Source organism: Acomys minous, assembly GCF_964271855.1.
Source record: "Acomys minous genome assembly, chromosome: 3".
Classification (NCBI taxonomy): domain Eukaryota; kingdom Metazoa; phylum Chordata; class Mammalia; order Rodentia; family Muridae; genus Acomys; species Acomys minous.
This window is the reverse complement of record NC_140485.1, coordinates 142,925,513-142,951,353: the sequence shown is the minus strand read 5'-3', so window position 1 is coordinate 142,951,353 and position 25,841 is coordinate 142,925,513. Positions and strand designations below refer to the sequence as shown.

Sequence of the window (25,841 nt, the reverse complement as noted above, 5' to 3'; positions counted from 1 at the left end):
GCCTTCACATCAGGAGTTAGAACACTGTACAGCACACGCTTCACATCAGGAGTTAGAACACTGTACAGCACGAGCCTCACATCAGGAGTTAGAACACTGTACAGCACACGCTTCACATCAGGAGTTAGAACACTGTACAGCACACGCTTCACATCAGGAGTTAGAACACTGTACAGCACGAGCCTTCACATCAGGAGTTAGAACATTGTACAGCACGCGCTGCACATCAGGAGTTAGAACACTGTACAGCACGAGCCTTCACATCAGGAGTTAGAACACTGTACAGCACGCGCTTCACATCAGGAGTTAGAACACTGTACAGCACGAGCCTTCACATCAGGAGTTAGAACACTGTACAGCACGAGCCTTCACATCAGGAGTTAGAACACTGTACAACACGAGCCTCACATCAGGAGTTAGAACACTGTACAGCACGCGCTTCACATCAGGAGTTAGAACACTGTACAGCACGAGCCTGCACATCAGGAGTTAGAACACTGTACAGCACGCGCTGCACATCAGGAGTTAGAACACTGTACAGCACGAGCCTCACATCAGGAGTTAGAACACTGTACAGCACGAGCTTCACATCAGGAGTTAGAACACTGTACAGCACGCGCTGCACATCAGGAGTTAGAACACTGTACAGCACGAGCCTCACATCAGGAGTTAGAACACTGTACAGCACGCGCTTCACATCAGGAGTTAGAACACTGTACAGCACGAGCCTGCACATCAGGAGTTAGAACACTGTACAGCACGCGCTGCACATCAGGAGTTAGAACACTGTACAGCACGAGCCTCACATCAGGAGTTAGAACACTGTACAGCACACGCTTCACATCAGGAGTTAGAACACTGTACAGCACGAGCCTTCACATCAGGAGTTAGAACATTGTACAGCACGCGCTGCACATCAGGAGTTAGAACACTGTACAGCACGAGCCTTCACATCAGGAGTTAGAACACTGTACAGCACGAGCCTTCACATCAGGAGTTAGAACACTGTACAGCACGAGCCTTCACATCAGGAGTTAGAACACTGTACAGCACGCACTGCACATCAGGAGTTAGAACACTGTACAGCACACGCTTCACATCAGGAGTTAGAACACTGTACAGCACGAGCCTCACATCAGGAGTTAGAACACTGTACAGCACGAGCCTCACATCAGGAGTTAGAACACTGTACAGCACGAGCCTCACATCAGGAGTTAGAACACTGTACAGCACACGCTTCACATCAGGAGTTAGAACACTGTACAGCACGAGCCTTCACATCAGGAGTTAGAACACTGTACAGCACGAGCCTCACATCAGGAGTTAGAACACTGTACAGCACAAGCTTCACATCAGGAGTTAGAACACTGTACAGCACGAGCCTTCACATCAGGAGTTAGAACACTGTACAGCACGCGCTGCACATCAGGAGTTAGAACACTGTACAGCACGAGCCTCACATCAGGAGTTAGAACACTGTACAGCACAAGCTTCACATCAGGAGTTAGAACACTGTACAGCACAAGCTTCACATCAGGAGTTAGAACACTGTACAGCACGAGCCTCACATCAGGAGTTAGAACACTGTACAGCACAAGCATCACATCAGGAGTTAGAACACTGTACAGCACGAGCCTCACATCAGGAGTTAGAACACTGTACAGCACAAGCTTCACATCAGGAGTTAGAACACTGTACAGCACGAGCCTCACATCAGGAGTTAGAACACTGTACAGCACGAGCCTTCACATCAGGAGTTAGAACACTGTACAGCACGAGCCTCACATCAGGAGTTAGAACACTGTACAGCACAAGCTTCACATCAGGAGTTAGAACACTGTACAGCACGAGCCTTCACATCAGGAGTTAGAACACTGTACAGCACGCGCTGCACATCAGGAGTTAGAACACTGTACAGCACGAGCCTCACATCAGGAGTTAGAACACTGTACAGCACGCGCTGCACATCAGGAGTTAGAACACTCTACAGCACACGCTGCACATCAGGAGTTAGAACACTGTACAGCACACGCTGCACATCAGGAGTTAGAACACTGTACAGCACGCGCTTCACATCAGGAGTTAGAACACTGTACAGCACGAGCCTCACATCAGGAGTTAGAACACTGTACAGCACGAGCCTCACATCAGGAGTTAGAACACTGTACAGCACGAGCCTCACATCAGGAGTTAGAACACTGTACAGCACGAGCTTCACATCAGGAGTTAGAACACTGTACAGCACGCGCTTCACATCAGGAGTTAGAACACTGTACAGCACGAGCCTCACATCAGGAGTTAGAACACTGTACAGCACACGCTTCACATCAGGAGTTAGAACACTGTACAGCACGAGCTTCACATCAGGAGTTAGAACACTGTACAGCACGCGCTGCACATCAGGAGTTAGAACACTGTACAGCACGCGCTGCACATCAGGAGTTAGAACACTGTACAGCACGAGCCTTCACATCAGGAGTTAGAACACTGTACAGCACGAGCTTCACATCAGGAGTTAGAACACTGTACAGCACGCGCTGCACATCAGGAGTTAGAACACTGTACAGCACGCGCTGCACATCAGGAGTTAGAACACTGTACAGCACGAGCCTTCACATCAGGAGTTAGAACACTGTACAGCACGAGCTTCACATCAGGAGTTAGAACACTGTACAGCACGAGCCTCACATCAGGAGTTAGAACACTGTACAGCACGAGCCTCACATCAGGAGTTAGAACACTGTACAGCACGAGCCTCACATCAGGAGTTAGAACACTGTACAGCACGAGCCTCACATCAGGAGTTAGAACACTGTACAGCACGCGCTGCACATCAGGAGTTAGAACACTGTACAGCACGCGCTTCACATCAGGAGTTAGAACACTGTACAGCACGAGCCTTCACGTCAGGAGTTAGAACACTGTACAGCACGCGCTGCACATCAGGAGTTAGAACACTGTACAGCACGAGCCTCACATCAGGAGTTAGAACACTGTACAGCACGAGCCTGCACATCAGGAGTTAGAACACTGTACAGCACGCGCTGCACATCAGGAGTTAGAACACTGTACAGCACGAGCCTCACATCAGGAGTTAGAACACTGTACAGCACGAGCCTGCACATCAGGAGTTAGAACACTGTACAGCACGAGCCGTCACATCAGGAGTTAGAACACTGTACAGCACGAGCCTCACATCAGGAGTTAGAACACTGTACAGCACGCGCTGCACATCAGGAGTTAGAACACTGTACAGCACGAGCCTCACATCAGGAGTTAGAACACTGTACAGCACAAGCCTCACATCAGGAGTTAGAACACTGTACAGCACGAGCCTCACATCAGGAGTTAGAACACTGTACAGCACGAGCTTCACATCAGGAGTTAGAACACTGTACAGCACGAGCCTCACATCAGGAGTTAGAACACTGTACAGCACGAGCCTCACATCAGGAGTTAGAACACTGTACAGCACGAGCCTTCACATCAGGAGTTAGAACACTGTACAGCACGAGCTTCACATCAGGAGTTAGAACACTGTACAGCACGAGCCTCACATCAGGAGTTAGAACACTGTACAGCACGAGCCTCACATCAGGAGTTAGAACACTGTACAGCACGAGCCTTCACGTCAGGAGTTAGAACACTGTACAGCACGAGCCTCACATCAGGAGTTAGAACACTGTACAGCACGAGCCTCACATCAGGAGTTAGAACACTGTACAGCACACGCTTCACATCAGGAGTTAGAACACTGTACAGCACACGCTTCACATCAGGAGTTAGAACACTGTACAGCACGAGCCTTCACGTCAGGAGTTAGAACACTGTACAGCACGCGCTTCACATCAGGAGTTAGAACACTGTACAGCACGAGCCTCACATCAGGAGTTAGAACACTGTACAGCACACGCTTCACATCAGGAGTTAGAACACTGTACAGCACGAGCCTCACATCAGGAGTTAGAACACTGTACAGCACGAGCCTCACATCAGGAGTTAGAACACTGTACAGCACGCGCTTCACATCAGGAGTTAGAACACTGTACAGCACGAGCCTCACATCAGGAGTTAGAACACTGTACAGCACGAGCCTTCACGTCAGGAGTTAGAACACTGTACAGCACGAGCCTTCACATCAGGAGTTAGAACACTGTACAGCACGCGTTGCACATCAGGAGTTAGAACACTGTACAGCACGAGCCTTCACATCAGGAGTTAGAACACTGTACAGCACGCGTTGCACATCAGGAGTTAGAACACTGTACAGCCCGAGCCTTCACATCAGGAGTTAGAACACTGTACAGCCCGAGCCTTCACATCAGGAGTTAGAACACTGTAAAGCACGAGCCTCACATCAGGAGTTAGAACACTGTACAGCAGGAGCCTCACATCAGGAGTTAGAACACTGTACAGCACGAGCCTCACATCAGGAGTTAGAACACTGTACAGCACAAGCCTTCACATCAGGAGTTATAACACTGTACAGCACGAGCCTTCACATCAGGAGTTAGAACACTGTACAGCACAAGCCTTCACATCAGGAGTTAGAACACTGTACAGCACGAGCCTCACATCAGGAGTTAGAACACTGTACAGCACACGCCGCACATCAGGAGTTAGAACACTGTACAGCACGAGCCTTCACATCAGGAGTTAGAACACTGTACAGCACGAGCCTCACATCAGGAGTTAGAACACTGTACAGCACACGCTTCACATCAGGAGTTAGAACACTGTACAGCACACGCTTCACATCAGGAGTTAGAACACTGTACAGCACACGCTTCACATCAGGAGTTAGAACACTGTACAGCACGCGCTTCACATCAGGAGTTAGAACACTGTACAGCACGAGCCTCACATCAGGAGTTAGAACACTGTACAGCACACGCTTCACATCAGGAGTTAGAACACTGTACAGCACGCGCTTCACATCAGGAGTTAGAACACTGTACAGCACGAGCCTCACATCAGGAGTTAGAACACTGTACAGCACGCGCTGCACATCAGGAGTTAGAACACTGTACAGCACGCGCTTCACATCAGGAGTTAGAACACTGTACAGCACGCGCTTCACATCAGGAGTTAGAACACTGTACAGCACGCGCTTCACATCAGGAGTTAGAACACTGTACAGCACGCGCTTCACATCAGGAGTTAGAACACTGTACAGCACGAGCCTCACATCAGGAGTTAGAACACTGTACAGCACACGCTTCACATCAGGAGTTAGAACACTGTACAGCACGCGCTTCACATCAGGAGTTAGAACACTGTACAGCACGAGCCTCACATCAGGAGTTAGAACACTGTACAGCACGCGCTTCACATCAGGAGTTAGAACACTGTACAGCACGAGCCTCACATCAGGAGTTAGAACACTGTACAGCACGCGCTTCACATCAGGAGTTAGAACACTGTACAGCACGAGCTTCACATCAGGAGTTAGAACACTGTACAGCACGAGCCTCACATCAGGAGTTAGAACACTGTACAGCACGAGCCTTCACATCAGGAGTTAGAACACTGTACAGCACGAGCCTTCACATCAGGAGTTAGAACACTGTACAGCACAAGCCTTCACATCAGGAGTTAGAACACTGTACAGCACGAGCCTCACATCAGGAGTTAGAACACTGTACAGCACACGCTTCACATCAGGAGTTAGAACACTGTACAGCACGCGCTTCACATCAGGAGTTAGAACACTGTACAGCACGAGCCTCACATCAGGAGTTAGAACACTGTACAGCACACGCTTCACATCAGGAGTTAGAACACTGTACAGCACGAGCCTCACATCAGGAGTTAGAACACTGTACAGCACGAGCCTCACATCAGGAGTTAGAACACTGTACAGCACACGCTTCACATCAGGAGTTAGAACACTGTACAGCACGAGCCTCACATCAGGAGTTAGAACACTGTACAGCACGAGCTTCACATCAGGAGTTAGAACACTGTACAGCACGAGCCTCACATCAGGAGTTAGAACACTGTACAGCACGAGCCTCACATCAGGAGTTAGAACACTGTACAGCACGAGCCTCACATCAGGAGTTAGAACACTGTACAGCACGCACTTCACATCAGGAGTTAGAACACTGTACAGCACGAGCCTCACATCAGGAGTTAGAACACTGTACAGCACGCGCTGCACATCAGGAGTTAGAACACTGTACAGCACGAGCCTCACATCAGGAGTTAGAACACTGTACAGCACGAGCTTCACATCAGGAGTTAGAACACTGTACAGCACGCGCTGCACATCAGGAGTTAGAACACTGTACAGCACATGCTTCACATCAGGAGTTAGAACACTGTACAGCACGAGCTGCACATCAGGAGTTAGAACACTGTACAGCACGAGCCTCACATCAGGAGTTAGAACACTGTACAGCACGAGCCTCACATCAGGAGTTAGAACACTGTACAGCACGAGCCTTCACGTCAGGAGTTAGAACACTGTACAGCACGTGCTGCACATCAGGAGTTAGAACACTGTACAGCACGAGCCTCACATCAGGAGTTAGAACACTGTACAGCACGAGCTTCACATCAGGAGTTAGAACACTGTACAGCACGCGCTGCACATCAGGAGTTAGAACACTGTACAGCACGAGCCTCACATCAGGAGTTAGAACACTGTACAGCACGCGCTGCACATCAGGAGTTAGAACACTGTACAGCACGCGCTGCACATCAGGAGTTAGAACACTGTACAGCACGAGCCTCACATCAGGAGTTAGAACACTGTACAGCACGAGCCTTCACGTCAGGAGTTAGAACACTGTACAGCACGTGCTGCACATCAGGAGTTAGAACACTGTACAGCACGCGCTGCACATCAGGAGTTAGAACACTGTACAGCACGAGCCTTCACGTCAGGAGTTAGAACACTGTACAGCACGCGCTTCACATCAGGAGTTAGAACACTGTACAGCACGAGCTGCACATCAGGAGTTAGAACACTGTACAGCACGAGCTTCACATCAGGAGTTAGAACACTGTACAGCACGAGCCTCACATCAGGAGTTAGAACACTGTACAGCACGCGCTTCACATCAGGAGTTAGAACACTGTACAGCACGAGCCTCACATCAGGAGTTAGAACACTGTACAGCACGCGCTTCACATCAGGAGTTAGAACACTGTACAGCACGAGCCTCACATCAGGAGTTAGAACACTGTACAGCACGAGCCTCACATCAGGAGTTAGAACACTGTACAGCACGAGCCTCACATCAGGAGTTAGAACACTGTACAGCACGAGCTTCACATCAGGAGTTAGAACACTGTACAGCACGAGCCTTCACATCAGGAGTTAGAACACTGTACAGCACGAGCCTTCACATCAGGAGTTAGAACACTGTACAGCACGCGCTTCACATCAGGAGTTAGAACACTGTACAGCACGAGCCTTCACATCAGGAGTTAGAACACTGTACAACACGAGCCTCACATCAGGAGTTAGAACACTGTACAGCACACGCTTCACATCAGGAGTTAGAACACTGTACAGCACGCGCTGCACATCAGGAGTTAGAACACTGTACAGCACGAGCCTTCACGTCAGGAGTTAGAACACTGTACAGCACGCGCTTCACATCAGGAGTTAGAACACTGTACAGCACGAGCCTCACATCAGGAGTTAGAACACTGTACAGCACGCGCTGCACATCAGGAGTTAGAACACTGTACAGCACGAGCCTTCACATCAGGAGTTAGAACACTGTACAGCACGAGCCTTCACATCAGGAGTTAGAACACTGTACAGCATGAGCTTCACATCAGTCACACATGAAGTCCTGGTTCTAAAACCTCACACGTACAGGGCCGGCAAGATCGCTCAGTGGGTAGAGAGGTGTGAGGGTACACACGCACACACAGACAAACAACACACATGCACACGCACACACACTAACACATTAATGTAATAAAAATATAAATCAGAACACACAGAAGGATCATGATCTGAGTTCAAGGCTTGTCTTTGTATTTATCTGGAGATCAATAAAGAGGCAAAATAATTTCAGGTAAAAGTACATTTGTTAAAGTTCATGGAGTGATCAACAAAAATATACATCCAGTGTAAAAGCACCACACTAATGAAAGTAAAAACGTGTAACTTGAGAAAAAATTCCAAAGAAGAACAAAACGAAACCATCATTAAAGGCAGATAAAAAGAAAAGATGGGGCCAGAGTGTCTGTTCAGCCCACTAGCATTTCCCAGGATAGCATGCAGGAGGCGACCTGGAAAAGAAGTCACAGTTCCCCCTAGGACAAGAGTGGGCTAACAAGAGTGCCCTAAGCTTGCTGCTCCCCAACCAGAAGGCCTGTGAGTCCAGCATCCCCCTGTCCCTGTGGGGCGAAGGCACAGTGTGGGTATAGTCCTGTGACTGCCTGCTCATGAGTGGAGGAGCCCCTTGCCTCTCATCCTGGAAGCTCATGTTTCCTTCTACTATGCCCAATCAATGCCTGGCTGATTATTATCATTTTTTAAAGATTTATTTATTACATATACAGTGTTTTGCTTGCATGTACACCTGCACAGACGAGAGGGCACCAGACTTCATTGTAGATGGTTGTGAGCCACCATGTGGTTACTGGGAATTGAACTCAGGTCCTTTGGAAGAACAACCAGTGCTCTTACCCTCTGAGCCATCTCTCCAGCCCTCCAGGCTGATTATTAGTTTGTCATCAAGGCAAGATCAAATTCTACACTTCACATTTTAAAAAGTAGGAGAAATATTTTTTAAACACTAAAAATTACAATCGATATTAACGTGTCAGATTCTCCAGTTAAAAGACAAGACTGTCAAACGTGTTTAAAATGGTACAACTTAGCTATAGAGATAGTGCTAAAACAGGAGACACGGAGGATTTCAAACAGAGGAATGAAAAGAAGATATGACACGCAGTTAGCAATAAAAGAGATGAGGAACGCCTCCCACAGAAGCAGGGACAGACAAAAGCCACTCTTCTGGCTGGTGAGACTCACTCACAGGGAAGATGGGACCACCTACATTTGCACGCACTGGGCAACACAGTGTCAGAAGACACTGGCCAAAAATCCACAGAACGAACCCATCCCAACAAACCCATCACCAGCTGGAGAAATTGCTAACACATCCCTCAATAAACGAAAAAAAAATCTAACAGAAAAAAAAATCACTGTGCATTTGGATAATTAAACCACATACTTAAGAAAGCTGACTTAATGTGCACGAATAGCACACAATGCCTAGGTATGCTATGTATTCTTTAAGTACACGTGTGTTGTACTTTAGGCCACGAAGCGTGTACCAATAACACATCTAGAAGAGATTGCACTAGTAAGCACTACTGTAGGAACTAGCTTTTTCATACCATACTGTAAAAATAACCTTAGTTTCATAATTAAAAACAACTCATATGATTAGCAACTTTGGTTTTTTGAGACAAGGCATCTTGGTGTAATCTAGACTGACTTGGATCTTACTATGTAGCCCAAGCTGGCCCCAAACTTTCAACAATCCTCCTGCCTCATCCCTCTGAGTCTGTGATTCAGACATGAGTCATGATACTTTGCTGTCATTGGCAACTTTAAAAGGCAAATTTTAATAACCTTGAATCATTACAATGAAGATTAGAGGTTGCTTAAAAGATATTAAAAATGTAGAATTAAGTCAGAATTGAGGGTACTACAGCACTAAATGCTTCAATTACAAAGGCGCTTGAGACAATAAGTCAAACACAGAACTTGGATGATAAAGAAAGAGGGAGTTCCAGAGGAATGGCCAGGTAGAGGAGAAGGAAGAAAATGATCAAATTAATCATCAAAATAAATTTAAAAGTAAAAGTAGACAAGACAATTCAAAGGTGTGCCTAAAAACTTAAGTTTTAGCAAAAGCTTTGTGGGGGTCCTTAAGGGCAAGGATGGCCAACAGCTGTGCAGGACAGCAAGTCAGGGGCGTGTCCCTTTCATGTGTCTGAGCAGATCACACAGTGGCCCACAGAAGGAGGCTATTGTCCACACATGCTGTCAAGATGCTACCACAGACACCATGGAGCATTTTCTAGGTCTGTGTCTTGTGATCCCTTTCTCTTCCTGAAAAGTCTAGCAAGGCTGTCAGTCCCGTGCTACCTTCATGGAGCCAGGTACAGATGTGGGGACAGCTGCTGACTCCCCATGCACACCTCACCCCATGCCATGCTCCCTGGTTCCTCACTGCCTGCCAGGCTTTCATCCTGCTACCTCACTACAGAGGCACAAACCCCCTCAAGACCTGTGTCTGAGATCAGCCTTTCAGGATGCAGCCATGAAGCCCCAGAGCCCATCAGGCCTCTTGGCAAACGTTTCTCTGGTGAGCTGAGGCCCTCACACAGGAAGCTTAGAACTCAGGCCTCTGTGTGTGGTCACTTGGATGCTCCGACCAGATCAGAGACTCCATGAGGGTGCAGGTCACGGTTGTGCCTGCTGCTGGCATCTGCCCTGCTTTCTGGGCACTTTTGACAGAAGACACACAGAAAGAGAACAAATTTGGGGATGGCTTGGAGAACCTGCCTGGCTCCCTCTCGTTCTCTCTTTTTAAAAATTTTTCTGAATTTATTCATTTATTCATTTGACATCCTGATCACAGCCTCCTCCCTCCTCTCCTTCTGGTGGTCCCAGCCTCCCCCCTCTTCTCAGAAAAGGTGAGCCCGCCCCCCTTACAAACCCACACCTGCACATCAAGTCACTTCAGGACTAAGCACATCCTCCTCCACTGAGGCCAGACAAAGCAGCTTTATTTATAATAGCCAGAAACTGAAAACAACCTAGATGTCCCTCAACTGAAGAACAGAGAAAACGTGGCACATTTACACAATGGAATACTACAAGGACATCATGCAATTTGCAGGCAAATGGATGGAACTAGAAAGATCATCCTGAGTGAGGTAACCAAGACCCAGGAAGACACGCATGGTATGTACTCACTTAAAGTGGATGTTAGCCATAGAGTACAGGATAACCATGCTACAATCCACAGATCCAAAAAAATCTAAATAACAAGGGAGGATGCTTGAATCTCACTCAGAAAGGGAGATAGAATCGACATCAAAGGTGGCTGAAGAGAGAGAACTGGGTGAAAGAGGATGTGGGGAGGGAAACGAGGGTGGGGAGAAAAGGGGAGGGAGGCAAGAGGTCTGGGAGAGAAAAGGGAAACTGAGGAGGTGGGCATCTCTGAGACAAGCTGAGGACCTGTGACTGGGTAGGCTCCACGAAGGATGTAGGGGTGACTCTAGCTGAGTCTCCTAGCAGTGGGGGATGTGGAGACTGAAGTGGCCACCTCTATATCCAGGCAGGACTTCCAGTGGAGGGAGGGGGACACCAACCCACCCACAAGACCCTTGACCCAAAATTTGTGCTGTCTACAAGAAGTGCAGGGATAAAGATAGAGCAGAGATTGAGGGAATGGGACGAAACCCTGACTCTATCAATGATACTCTGCTATGCTGCACACAGGAGCAATTAACTAGCCCATCACCTTGAGTGACCCGGAACCATAATTTTAGGTTGTGAAGGATACACAGTATGTACTTTTTTGTTTTGTTTTGTGTTTTTCTTCCAAGACAGGGTTTCTCTGTGTAGCCTTGGTTGTCCTGACTCACTTTGTAGACCAGGCTGGCCTTGAACTCACAGAGATCACCTGCCTCTGCCTCCCTCAGTAGGGATTACAGGAGTGTGCCCCTGCACCTGGCTCAGTATGTACTTTTCAAAAAGGAATTTTTCATCAGGGAACAGGCGCCACCACTGTGGTACCTCCTGAGGCTCCCAGCCCTAACACCATTTCTTAAGCTCACTCTGTGACTGAGCGTCCTTACTGGAATGCCTAGCTGGGATTCTGGCGCCAGAGCAGGAAGCTCCACCTCTGTCCTCTCACCATCTCCAGAATGCAAATGTCCCGGGTGCAGGCATGAAGGGATACAGCAGGCACATTTTAGCTTGGAAAATTTTGAATAGTCTAAGTACATAAAAAGTGCAAAAGAGCCAGGCAGTGGTGGCCTTTAATCCCATTACTTGGGAGGCAGAGGCAAAAGGGTTTTGTGAGTTCAAGGCCAGCCCAGTCTACAAAGCAATGCCAAGGTAGCCAAAACTGCACAGAGAAACTGTCTCAAAAAACAAAACACGCCAGGTGTGGTGGCGCACGCCTTTAACCCCAGCACTCTGGAGACAGAGGCAGGTGGATCACTGTGAGTTCAAGGACAGCCTGGTCTACAAAGCAAGTCCAGGTCAGCCAAGGCTACACAGAGAGATCCTGTCTTGAAAAACCAAAAAGCAAACCAAAACAAAACAAAAAAATGCAAAAGACATTAAGATCTTGGGGATTTACTGTGTCCACAGAGTGTTAACTAATGTTGCTTTTTGACATAAGGTTTCTCTGTGTAGCCCTGGCTGTCCTAGAACTCGCTCTGTAGACCAGACAGGCCTCGAAGCCAGAGATCGGCCTGTACCTCCCTCCCCAGTGCTTGGATTAAAGGCGTGCACCACCCACTACCTGGCTAGTGTTGTTAATTACGTCCCTCAGAAAGACAAGTGGCAATCCTAACCTTTGTACCATTAATATAACCTAATTCAGAAAGAGGGTCATAGCAGATAAAGCCAACTGAGGATACGATTATAACTGGTGTGGGGTTTATTCTAAATTCAATATGGCAGGTGTTTTCATAAGGCCAGAGGAAGAGAGTAAGGAACAGAGAGAGGGATTGAAGGAAGGAAAAGGGGAGGGAGGGCAGGTGAGGGACTAAGTTATAGACTTCAAAGCCTCGGAACGCAACGAAGTGAGAAAGTGGAGGAAACATGCCCGCTCACTCCCCCCCCCCCCATAGCCTTCAGAGGGAGCTGGCCCAAGCATAGCCTGTGATCAGCCTTCCACAGAGAAGAAATCTCCATTGTTCTAGGAGGCCCAGCTTGTGGAAGGTTGTCATGGCAACCCTGGGAAACCAACAACATAAACTGCATTCTTTAAGCCTAACTATGAACTTCACATCTGACAAAAACTTGACCTTAATAGCATAGAGAAGCAGTCACCTTTCACCATGTAGTAGGTAGGACCAGTTGTCAGGAAGTCAGCCAATGGGACAAGTGGGCTGCAGCAGGACCAGGCCTCAGCGTCCTTTGAGTCTTGTGCAGCGCCCACCAGAGGCACAGTGATGTTCCAGGCTGTTGCCCCCAGATTCCCACTGCCCTGCCTCCTCCCTCACGGGCCAGCCCACCTCAGCTTTACCCTCTCATGCCCTCCCCACAGTGACCCTGTCTGTCTTCTCAGGGTCTACAAAGAGACGGAGCCCAGCTCCAAGGCCAGCCTGGCCAGTGACAACAAGAGACGCAACTCCACAGCTCACACTGGATTCAGACTTCTCCACACCTGACCACGCTTAACAGCTGAGTGTTCCATGTGAGTCCATAAGCTGAACGCTGATGTTAACTGCCATAACATCACCAACGCAAGCAGCAGCTCACACACGCTAACGCTTCAGCTTTCACTTCCTCTGCCTTTCAGGCCTCTCTCTTCTCTCTCCCCTCTCCCTCCCTCCCTCCCCTGCCCGTGTGTGTGTGTGTGTGTGTGTGTGTGTGTGTGTGTGTGAGCAAAACCGTAACTTACAGCACCAATGAAGTTATAGTCGTGAAGGACGGAGGTCAGAGGTCACTTTAAAATCAAAGCACGCAGGGAGAGGAGCTCTCAAGACCAGCATAGGGGCTGTAACTAGACTCCCGCCTCATTCTTATGGGGACTCCGGGGCAGCTCCACACTACACAGGAAACTACTGCCCTTTCTTCTCCTCCTTCCCTTGCTAGTGCCTGCCGAGGCTCGGAAGTTCAAACTCAAGCAAGGTACTTATTCTCGCATTCCTGATAGGCAGTGGCTTTCTCCCATGAAACCTGGAGCACTTTAACTACCATGTTAATGATAACATGCGTTAGTTTCTTAATTGTCCTTCCTGGGAGACCACGTTACATATGGCTGGGGATTGCCCCTTTTTCGTCTGTGTAGGACAGTGCTACACTGCCAGGATGCTTTGGTTGTTGGTATGGGCACGGAGTAGGTCAGACCGTGGGTCCCCTGGTGGCCGACAAAGGAAATGCTGCTAAGCAGTTCCTTGGCTCTTCAGGCAGGTGAGCCCTGCGCATGCCTGTGAAGCTGGCACCAAAGCTCATGTGAGGGCAGTGAGTGGTGACTCACCCGTGGCTGTCCTGGTGGGTGTGATAGCCTGCATGGCAGTGGGCTCGCTAGCACAGACTACAGAACTGTACTTCAACACTATGAGGCAGGCAGGAGGTCACGATGTGAACACGGATTCTTCTTACCAGTCTTTCCTAGTAGATTCAAGTTGCTCGTACTGTAAGCTGACTGTTGTCACCTTTATCAGACCTGGCCTGAACTGCTACACAGAGTGACTCAGCTGTCAATCCTTAGGAATCCAGGGGCTAATTTTCAGGAGACCAGTCCTTGTTGCTGGGACTCTCAGAAGAGATATTGCAAGCTGCTGAGCACAGGTCTCATTCGTGGAGGGTGACAGGAGGCTCTCCTGGCTTTTGCTCTCCAGGATCTCATGCCACAGACCTGAACAAACATTAGTGCTGTACCAGAAATGAGAACACAAAAAAGAGGGATACTGTCTGTCTGTCTGGAGTCAGGAAGGGTGGGGTAGGAAGAAGGGAGCTGTCATCAGTATCTTTCACTGTCATCACTTTAGGGTCACCGGGAATGACATTTCTTTCAGGCCTCTGCCCTGCCTTTTTGGTGTGTTCTGTGGGATCCAGAAGTCCGACTTGGCTCCAGCCTCCTGCCTGTTTCTCCCTATGAAATGATCTGCAGAGAAATGTCTCCCGAGGAGCCGGCAGAAGACCAGGAGTTCCACCTGCTCTGGGGCTAGTGGCAAGATCTGAGGTGTACACACAGAGCAGTGAGGCTGGGGACTTGAGATTTGACGTGGAACAGGCTGTTTTTATGGGGTGGTGCACCTAGGGTTATGGCCCCTGGATCGCTCCATACAGGGGTCTTCCAGCTGCTGGGATAGAACCCTGATACAACCATGCGACCGCACGTCCCAGGGCCTGATTGTCCCAGAAGACCCCACTGGGCTGCGTGAAGCTCCCAGCTCGGAGCGCGCCTCCTCTCCAGCGTGCACAGGGTTTCTTCTAGTGTATCTCACTGTGTGTCTCCGTGGTTAAAATCAGAACACAGCCTTTGCTTCCAGAGCGCCATCTGCAACCGTCTGTTCAAGCCAGCAAGTGCAGGGCAGCGGCCCAGCACGTGGGCAGCCAGGATTTTTTTTTTTTAAACCGAACTATACAATGATTTCAGCGCACAGAATTATGTAAGTGTACCTGCAAACAGGTTATAGCTAGAACAAAGCGGGGGAGCTGCGTTGATCTGCCCTATGGATCTCTGCGCTGTGCGGTGATCTATGGTGTGTACCAGGCTACTGTCGCTAGCTCGACACTTTCTATCAACAGCAAACAACTCCACAGGAAAACGCAGGAAATGCAAGGTGGACGATGAAGTCCCTTTAACAGGGAACCCTTGAAGTATTTCAGATGTTACTCTGAGGCACTGGTGACAGCGTTCAACAGTGACCAACTATGACACTTGCTGCTAAACTTGCACAAATCCACGAAGGCAGCAACACGCCTGCTACAGAGCCTGTGGGTGCCCTGCAGTATGTGCAGGTTAATGACGGCGTTGCGATGCCTGGCCTGTGAGATGAACGGATGTCCTTTCAGTCCACTGTATATTGCCTCTCTGAATCTTTTAGGATGGTGGCACTGCAGAAGAGGACTCATTGCCTCAGGAACCACAGCCATGGTCTGTCTCGTTTACTGCAGCCTGCCACGGTGCAGAGGCGGAGCACAGGCCAGGGGCCACGCACCTGAGTTCTGATGGCTGCCTGGCTTGGCTGGGCCTGAGTTTGTTCCCGCTGTTCGATCACTGCCACCGTGGGGAGAGGAAAGACTTTAAGGACACTAAAGCAGCCACTCTGAGAACTTTGACTAGGAGAGGTCAGAGCCAGAGGGCTGGGTGTCGCACAGAGAAAAACACCTCAGATGGTGGGTAGCAGGAGCCCTGTGGGGACCACAGCCTCTCTCACCTCTCTCTTGTTTAAAATAGCACTGCCACCAGAGACTTGTTTCTACCTCCACTTTGTACTCTAGGATTCTTCCCCACTTTGAATACTCTGTCCAGCAGATTCAATGAAACCCCTAAGGTGCCTGCACCAAGAGCCGGAACGCAGCTGGCTGGAACGCAGCCTGCACCACAGTCCACACAGACCTGCTCTCCCATGAACTCTGGTCATTTTCACTTTGTTCTCTTTACAAATCTCCCACAAGAATATTGACATGATGTTTGCAACTGGTAACTAGACATCATTTTCGGACAGATTTTACACATCACTGACATACGGTGACCACATCAGTGCTACAGGGCATGTGTTGCTGAGCTCCGGCCCACAGTCTGAGCAGGGCCACGGGGCTTGGGAGGACTACTGGGTAGTTATGACTGGTTCTGGGATTCAGACTCAGTGCTGACTGGTGTGGAGTTAGAGAAACCTCCCTTAATTAAACAGGCAGGGATGGTCATTAAACTCTAAACAGGCCGGTGCTTTAGTCAGACTCTTAGGTCACAGGTTCTACTTCTGGGATCCGCAGCTGGCCGAACCTCCCTGCTAACCTGTCTGGGCTCACTGGAGGTCACCATCTCATATAGTTCAGTGGCAGATGGCAAGCCAGCACAGCCAGGTGCCACAGCCTCAGGGAACGCCATTGTGGACCACCCATCGCTCTCTCTCCCCCTGCCTCTCTCTCTCCTCCTGCCTCTCTCTCTCCTCCTGCCTCTCTCTCCCCCTGCCTCTCTCTCCTCCTGCCCCTCTCTCTCCTCATGGCCACTATCTCTCCTCCTGCCTCTCTCTCTCCTCCTGCCTCTCTCTCTCCTCCTGCCTCTCTCTCTCTCCTCCTGCCTCTCTCTCTCCTCCTGCCTCTCTCTCTCCTCCTGCCTCTCTCTCTCCTCCTGCCTCTCTCGCTCCCCTCATGCTTTCTTGAGATATAGACTCAGCTCATCCCTGTTCTGTAACCCAGGCACACTTGCCTCAGCATTCCTGTATGGGCCACAGAATCTGTACCCTGAGGGATTTGAAGGTGGCCTAACACTTGTGTCAGCCACCCTCTCCTTAAGAAAGTACAAATGACTATTTGTTAACAGCTGGGCATACAGAGGACAGAGCGAGTCACAGCCTGCATAGACTGGATTTCATGATAAAATCCCTTGTGCCATTTCGTATGCGGCTGTGGGCTTATGAGCTCTGTACGGAGAAAGAAAAGACCTTATTGTCAGATCCTAGAGGCACTGTGAACCCTAACAGGCCTGTTATGGTAAGGATCATGCTAAATGGAGAATGCACACAATGGAAGTGCTGGAGAAAAAATAACTCAGAAGAAATTCCTGGATCATAAATATTTGCTTATTAATATTTTCTTTATTGGAAACAAATATTCAGATTTTAGATGTTACAGGTTTTGTTAACAGATTTCTTCTACACCCCGCTGCAGTTCTGAAAGACCTCCCCTACACACACACACACACACACACACACACACACACACACACACACACACAGCAGAAAACACTTCCTTATGACTAAACAAAGAAGGCCAAGGCTGTCTCAGTGGACGTTGTATTTATGTGTAAATAGAAGTACCCTCTACACACACTAGGTGCTCACAAATCCCTGCACATGCCATGGGAAGTCTCTAACTAGCTTCTAACAGAACAACCGTCTGCCTTAGAACTACTGAAGGAGCGAGGGCTAGGGCTGACGGCTGAGCAGTGTGCCCTCTCTGACACCTGGAAGCTCCTTATCCAGTGTCATCACTGGATTCCAGAAACACACTGGAATTCAACTCAGCCAGAATGCACTCACTTCCCAGACATAAGCCATTTTATGGTGGGTTTAACTTGACTAGATGTGTGCCTCTCAGCACTGAGGGGACCTGGCTGTCTCCTGAGCTCTCCTCAGCTCAGAGGCACTCTGATTACCAAGGCCAAGTCTAGAGCTGGAAAGCATTTTATGGGACCAGTGGGGAATCCACATCTGGAGCTCAGACAAGGTCTCCTGAACCCAGGAGCCTGTGATGAGGAGATACTAGAAGGCAGCTAGGTGGGTGAGAGTGAGGTGCGAACAAGAGTCTCCCACCATGCCACTGTCCTAGCAGATGTCCCTTCACAAGGTAGACAAGGAGAGGACTCAGTTACTTGTCATTACTGCTCACTGCTGCAAGGTGAGGACTGAGCACAAGGTGCCCTGTGAGGCAATGGGCATGCCCACTGGACAGGAAACCCACCCCAGGCTGAACAGGAGCAGCCACTGCTGCAGCGTGACTGTGAGAGCACTCAGCAGCATCTGGAGCCAGGGCCACGTGAACAAATGGGCACCGAGCAGTAGACATGAGCAAAGACACAACGGAGGTTCATGGTCAGAGCCACCTGATTGCGCGGGGCTCAGCCACATCCCTTACACTGGGCACTGCACAGTCTCGGCCTCAGCCTGCGCACTCTAGAGATGGGCTGAGGCAAGGTGAGGCTGGTAAGTGGACAACAAGAGGGAAAGCAGAGAAATCTGAATTTCACATGGTCCTGTGAAAAGTTAAAACTCTGCAAGCAGGGTGATACCTCTCTCTTTCCTCATGTAACTCAAAATACCCCATAGCTATGAGATCCTAGTATCAGCATAAACACAGAGGGTGCCCAGACAAGGCTGGCAAGGATATCATCTGGTGGTACAGGATGGGTCTGGCAATCCAAGGCTCAGCCTGACCATAGTAAAGATGCCCTGGCCATCGGCTCAGAGGCGGAGGGAGCAGGACGCCACATAGGCATACTCACGGAATATGCCCATGAGTACCTACAGCTGCCTTGGGCATAAGATCCGCTCGCTGGAAACAAGTGAAGCGTGTGGCAGTGATGAGAGGAGAGGGTGCACTGCGGTGGATGCCGGAGGCAGGCTGAGCCTCACACAGCGGCACCGGGGATGCCACAGAGGGGAGAGCAATGACGGTTCTGTCCACACAGACCGTACAGGGGGAATGCATCATTATCACGCAAGTCTGATAAGGGAATGGACAAGGAAGTCATCTGGCCAGGGACAGAGGTCAGTGACACCCCCCCAGATGGCAGGAGAGGGAAGAGTGCCTTCCCCACAGTTCCCCTGCTTCTCTGGTACACTCCCTTCCTAGTGAGCCGTGCTGTGGAAACTGCCTGGCTCTCTGCCCTCCCACTGCAAAAGTAAAGTGATGGCTCTCACTAGGGACCCTATGGCGCTCACCCAGATCAAGGCACAGGCTGGGTATATAGAGGAGATGCCCAGGAGCACTAACGAGGCAGGAGGAAAAGTCAAACAGATGTCTTAAGAACACTAAGACAAGAGAGTTATTTTCCAATCTAAGTCTTATTAATTAAAAAGTCCAGAACTGAGTGACATGACTCATTCTGTCTCTGACTGCACTGACACGTTCCTGGGCTCCCTGTCAGCCCCACCCAAGGCTCTCTGTCTGGCTCCAGTGAAGGCTGTTGTCACCATGGAACAGAGTAAGCAACTGATAAAGCCAGCCCGTTCTTCACACACTGTGGGTCCAAGGGCCACACACAGCAGTAGTTGCTCTTTGGCTCACTATCAGCTGCAAGGAAATGTAGACCTCTGAGAGTTAACCCTGAACACTGGTCGTGTCTCCCATTAGAACCAAGGAGTTTTCAGCTCTGGTTTTTTTAAAAAGTATAGTTTAATTACAAGATTTCCCCTGCCTTGCTTTCCTCCCTCCGCCCCCTTCCATAGGCCCTGCCCCACTCGCGTTCAAATTCATGGCCTCTTTTTTCACTACTTGTGAAAACACATGCATGCATGCGCGCACACACACACATTTACTCATACACCTATTTTGTGATGCTGTCAAGTGTGCCCCTACAGTCCTTTGAACAGGGAGCTTTCATAGGTTAGACTGGCGCATGATGCTGCTTTTAAAAGGAAATGAATCGTTATCCTGCTGCCCAGACTCAGACCTGTTATCTTTCCTTGTGTGTGCGTCACACAGAGAAACCAGCAGAGGTGAGGGAGAGAGGGGAAGAGGGTAGTGGAGAGGACGGGGGGGGGGGGGGGGGGGAGGGAGGAGGGGGGCGGGGGGGCGGGGGAGGGCCGGGGAAGCGGGGTGGGGAAACGGCTGGACAAAGATGAATGCTTCCCTCCGCACTAGCGACGAGAAGACGGCATCAGTACCAGGATGCAGCAGCCAGAGAGACAAATACGGCACCTGCCTCATGAGCATCAAATCTGTTTGAAGAAACACGAGGTAAACGGTTGTTGCCACAGTTGATGGCTTAATCACCAGCATTACAGGAAGGTGACAGAAGACTCACGAGGCAGAACCTTCGCCACACACACTGTCTTTATGGCTGACTTCTTCACGCAGCCATGGTTGGACTTCCCTTTAGATAAACTACAAGGTGGCACAGAGCGCTCTAGAGCACAAACCATCCATCGGTGCTATGTGGTTCCTTTACGTAGCGTCACACAATGTGTTCCCTTACAAGGCATCACACAATGTATTCCTTTACATAGCATCACACAACGCGTTCCCTTACATAGCGTCAGAGTTTGGAGGCTAGTGGTACATCAGCTCATTCCCTGAAAACATGACTCCACACACTCTCACCTGCAGAGCTGAAGGGAATCTCTCCAAACATGGCTGCCGCTACAGCATCTCTCCCGGAAGAGAGACTGTGGTGCCACATACCTCTAACACCACTGCTCAGGAGATGGCGTATATTTGTATGGGCAGAGTGGACCTGAGAGGACAGGGGAGGAAGAGCCAGCCACCTGGGAGCCGAGGAGAGGGGCCTCCAGAGACGCCAACCCTGGCCTCACGCTGAACTCTAGTTTCCAGGTTCTAGAACAAGAATTACTTACTGATCTTTAAAATGCCCAGTGCCAGGCCTGATAGTGATTTCATCCATTTAATCCCAACACTAAGGGGCAGAGACAGCTGGATCTCTGTGAGTTCAAAGCTAGCCTGGTCTACATACTTATTTCTGGGCCAGCAAGGTCTACATTGTGAGACCCTATCTCAAAAACCAAGAACAAACAAAAAATAATAACTAGCATAATTGCACACCCTGTGGCACCTGATCACGTCATCTCACACAGTTTAATGCAGCAACAGAGAATGGAATCAGCCTGTTGCATTTCCTCACCCAAACCTCCAAACTCAAAGGCAGCCAGAAAATCTACCATAGTAAGTACAGTCGCTGCTCCATCAATCTTCACTCAGCTCAGCCTTGCTTTCACCAGGAGCTGTGAGCACAGCTGGAAAAAGTGGCATCCAAGCTGCAGACCCCGACGTCACAATCGGGCCAGGCATGGAGCTATAGCAGACAGCAGGTGCGCCACCATGTTCACCGGCCCTCTGTGTGTGTGTGTGGCACGTAGAAGATGCACGAGCTGTCACGTGTCCTAACGGGGCTAGTATCCTTGTTCTCATGGGCCTCAGCGAGCCTAGAGCAGGTAGCACAGGTAGAAGCAGGCATGGTGTCTGCAACCTCTTGAAAGAGCTGGGGAGGGAGGGGTCCTGCAGCCTACAGGGCAGGACAGTGGCCAGGCTCACTGGCTGCAGGTGGAAAGGGATATGGCACCTCAGAAGCCATGCAGGCTTCCAGGCCAAGACCGAAACCTTTCTTCCCTGTCAGCCATGCAATTTCACACTGACTGCTTAGCTCTATGATGTAAAACACAGCCACTACTGACCTCTGCGAGTTTTTCTGGAAAGTTCTGCTGTAATTTACAAGGAAGCTTGTACCTGCTGGTAACTTGTCAGTCGACACCTGCAAACAATATTGCTGTTTTCTTAGCATGCCATGCGGCCTCGATTTCTCGTTCGCAAAAAGGAATCAACATCACAGACATGATTTGTGTAATTTCCGTTAGTCCTGTCCTGATTCTGACAAATTATTGGCAATAAAAGGGGTGCCAACCCCCCCTGTCATAGCAAGCCTCATGAACTCACAAACTGGACAGCACTAAAAGGAGGCAAAGCTATGTCATGTATGTCAGGCCGGCACTGGCTGGGGTTGGACACCCTCTCTGCTAGAGCCACTATGACCATCCCCAAGGTGAAGGGTTGAGATGCTTCAGAACCACGTCAGGAATCGCGTCGGCCTGCTCCTGTGGCACCGAGGGGTCTACACACAGATGACTCTACGAACTTACTCTGAATCTTACCACAGCATGCTTAATTGGTTCCTTTTAAGAGACTGCAAAGCTGCAAACAGAGGGCACTGAACCGTATAACAAAGATTATTAGATGGAATCACGGGAAACTGCCAAACTTTTAACTGCAAGATTTCAAGTCCACAGTTGAGACAGCAGGGCCTCTGAAGTCAGCGTTCTCCACCCCTGCCCCTCAGAGAAGGACCTGAGGGCAGCCATGTCACAGTCAGCACTTCCTGCTCGAGGCACAAGTGGCATAAAGGGGAGGTGGAGCGATGAGAGATGACATCCACTCTCCTTCCTCTCCCTGCGACGTGTGCCGTTTCCCCCCACAGCTCCCACTTCTTTCCAGATGGAAGACACCATGCCAAGTGCCAGCTGTGTCCTCACACTGTAATCCCGGCAATAGGGAGGCAGGATCAGGAAAGTGCCAAGAGTTGGAGGCCAGCCTGAGCTACACGGTGAACTCCAGCAAGCGGAGCTCTGTACACTTAACCTCTGTCTCGAAACGTTTCTGGTTTCATGCCCGTGCGTTGTTGTTTCAGCCACCAGGAGCCAGTTTTAGCACCAGGTGCAGCCAGGACTCTGCTGTTTCACCTCAGTGCTGCAGGAAGGCGACTGTAAGGAGACTGCTTTTGTCCATCAACACTGTAGTCAGATGTTCTCCCTTCCCTCCCGCCCAGTACCACACCTGCCTGAGGGTCTTCAAACTCACTCCCTGCCAGCCTCAGCCACGGCCCACGGTATCTACCCAGTCATATCTGGCAGGCACAGAGCTCTTACTGTGCCTTCAGCCACTTCTCTGAGGCAGCGTTCCCTGTCCTGGCACAGGCTCCCATCTTTACACACCTAAAAAAACCTGCACTTGGAGGCTCATTGCTGGTCATAGGGACTTTGTATTCTGTTCCCACTTCTAGATCCTTCTATGTTCAGAGAGTCTGGTCCAATATGTCTGACCTCCCTTGCTTTTCTTCAGAATGACAATGCTATCACGGAGACAGACACACCAATCTCTTCCCAGTGGCTTGCCATCAGCTTTACTCATCAGGTTTTCCAGTTGGGAGCCACTGATGCCCGCCCTGTTCTGCCCCTCCCTTGCCCTCCCCTGCCCTCCCCGCCCCACCCCTCCCTGCCCTGCAGATTCTCCACAGCGTAAATGCTGGCTCTCCAGCTGCGTCCCATCCGATGACTGGCAGCACCTCATTTGGACACACTGCCCACCGCCCTGCTTCCAGCTGGATTTGGTGGCTCTCTGCACTGTTTTTCAGCTTCTGTTCTGCATCCAGCCAGTCTTCAGATCTCATGGAAACAAGTTTATCTTTTTACACACAGGAAACAGATCGCAGGAATAGTGAATTCTGATGCCAGAAAAGGCTTTAGAATATCTATTCTTAGGCTCCTACAAGTAGTCTTCTCAGGCAGAGATAGGAGTTCCTACGAAATTTTCAATTTTCCAGTATCTTGTGCACTTGTGCCCCATGACAAAGCTAAGGGTTGTTTATTTGCAGTGGGTGAGTGCTTCACCATGCCTGGGAGGAACAGTCGGTGGTTGAGCATTCCCTGGGCAAGCATGGGGCAAGCCTGAGGTCCTAGGTTCAATCTCAGCACTGCAAAGGAGGGAAAATAAACCCCACTGCGCTAACCACCTGTTTATAGTGATAACGGCTAGCTGGCTTGCCCCAGTCAGAGTCTGACTCACAGTTATAGATTTGAATAACAAAATTGAAAAATATATTTTTCTTAAAACAGAGTGTTTTATTATACAAGTCAAGTTTCAAGTTAAAACATGAAGCCATGTTGAAAAAGGATAGAGGTCACTAAAACTTTGGGACACACTGATTTCTGTAAGTATCTTTGGTTTACATTTGGGGAAATGAAAGCTCAGAGGCCTGGACACTTTGAGCCCATGCCAGGAGGAAACCCAGCCTCCCGACCAATGGCCAGGCTGTCCACCATCACAAGAGGACAATACCCATGGGTGCACACTGGTGAGTCCACAGGCAGGGCCACTTCAAGATGTGCTGTCATGGCTCCCTGTAAAGTCAAGCACACAGACCCAGGGCATTTCCTTCCTGGCTCTGGCTTGTGGCTCTGCCACGTGTTTGGTTCTCTAGGAAAAGCCATTACCAAAACAAATGAGATGAGTTAGGAATCCTGGGAGATTCTCCTCAGTACTAATGTGGGTGTCGGAGAGGTGAGAAATGTCCTATGACACACTCCCCATGACTTAGCTTACAGGATTGGCCACAAGTGTACAACAGCTACTCCCTTAGCTGGCCTGATGCTGGTGTGGGTTCTTGTGTCCTGCTGGCCTTGAGTCACTTTATCAGCCATGTGGCATGGGACAGCTATGACAGGCTCAGGAACAGAGCCTGCATGAAGCATTCAGGTCTGCCCTGAGGCCTGCGCCCGTCATGCACAGCTCAGAGAAGGCTCCCCAGGCATTGCAGGCAGAATGAGACTTGGAAGGCATACCTCATGACAAAGGCCTGATTCTGGGATGGAATAGTTTGGGATGAGAGCCAGGGCCCACAGAGTCACAACACTCTGCCGTGAGAGAGATTTGGGGAAAAGTGACAGGGCCAGGAGAGGCTGGAAAGAGAAAGCTGATGGCCAGGACTTCCAAGTGGAATGTGGGCAGGAGGCCAAGGGAAGAGAGCTAGGTAGTGCCTGGGACAGAGCGAGGTCCAGGGAGACAGCCATCAGTCAGTGGGGAGTCAGAGCCTTAGCTCCCCAAAGGCCCTGGGTTTCAGCCTGACTCCCTCACCTCCCAGGTGGGACTCTGAGGTCCAGAGAACTCACTGGTGCTTAAAAATGTTAGAGTCAGCCAGTTACAACCAGTCCTTAGTGGAGGACCACTGTGCACACCTACTGTGGGAGAAACAGGATGGAGGACCACTGTGCACACCTACTGTGGGATAAACAGGATGGAGGACCACTGTGCACACCTACTGTGGGATAAAAATGGGATTGGAACTGAAAAGGTGAGAGGAATCAGAAACCAGCAGAGAGCAGAGAATCCTGGAAGCTCAAGGTGTGGGGTGCCTTCTGGGATGTGTGTGTGCATGCACACATGTTCACATGTGGACACATACTCATCCACACTCACACATTAATATCTGAGCACACACATGCATACAGGCACTCCTAAACCCCTGGGAGATCATGACCAAAAAGAGAATCTGGCGCAAGCTCCAATGGCGGCTGAGCAGGCACCAGAGACAGAAGCAACATCTTCAAGATGGAGCTTGAAGATAATAAAAAACCTGGGGCTCTCTGCAGGAAGTGAGGACCGAGTGACATGGTCCATGCATCATAATACTGAGAGGACCTTGACCCCAGATCTCAGTACTCTGGAAACTTTGCTCCAGAGCCAGGTCAGGATGCAGGCAGGGAAGGCAGCCATCCCAGCGGCCAGTTGCCCCCTTGATCTGTGGCCCTCTGGATCTGTAGCCTCTGGACCTGTGGCCCCTAGATCTGTGGCCCCCTGGATCTGTGGCCTCTTGGATCTGTGGCCCTCTGGATTTGTGGTCCCCTGGATCTGTGGCCCTCTGGATCTCTGG

General features: G+C 49.9%; 1 protein-coding gene and 1 long non-coding RNA gene across 3 annotated transcripts in view; one reads left to right on the top strand and one right to left on the bottom strand.

Moving 5' to 3' along the window:
* The window catches only part of RPS6KA2 (ribosomal protein S6 kinase A2), a 376,214-nt gene that overhangs the window by 241,890 nt on the left and 108,483 nt on the right, over positions 1–25,841 (bottom strand). The gene's annotated exons all lie outside the window — the stretch shown is intronic.
* LOC311594620 lies at positions 12,954–16,865 on the top strand. Its single transcript, XR_014778148.1, has 3 exons — positions 12,954–13,074; positions 13,296–13,424; positions 14,752–16,865. It is a non-coding gene; the product is annotated as an uncharacterized lncRNA (long non-coding RNA).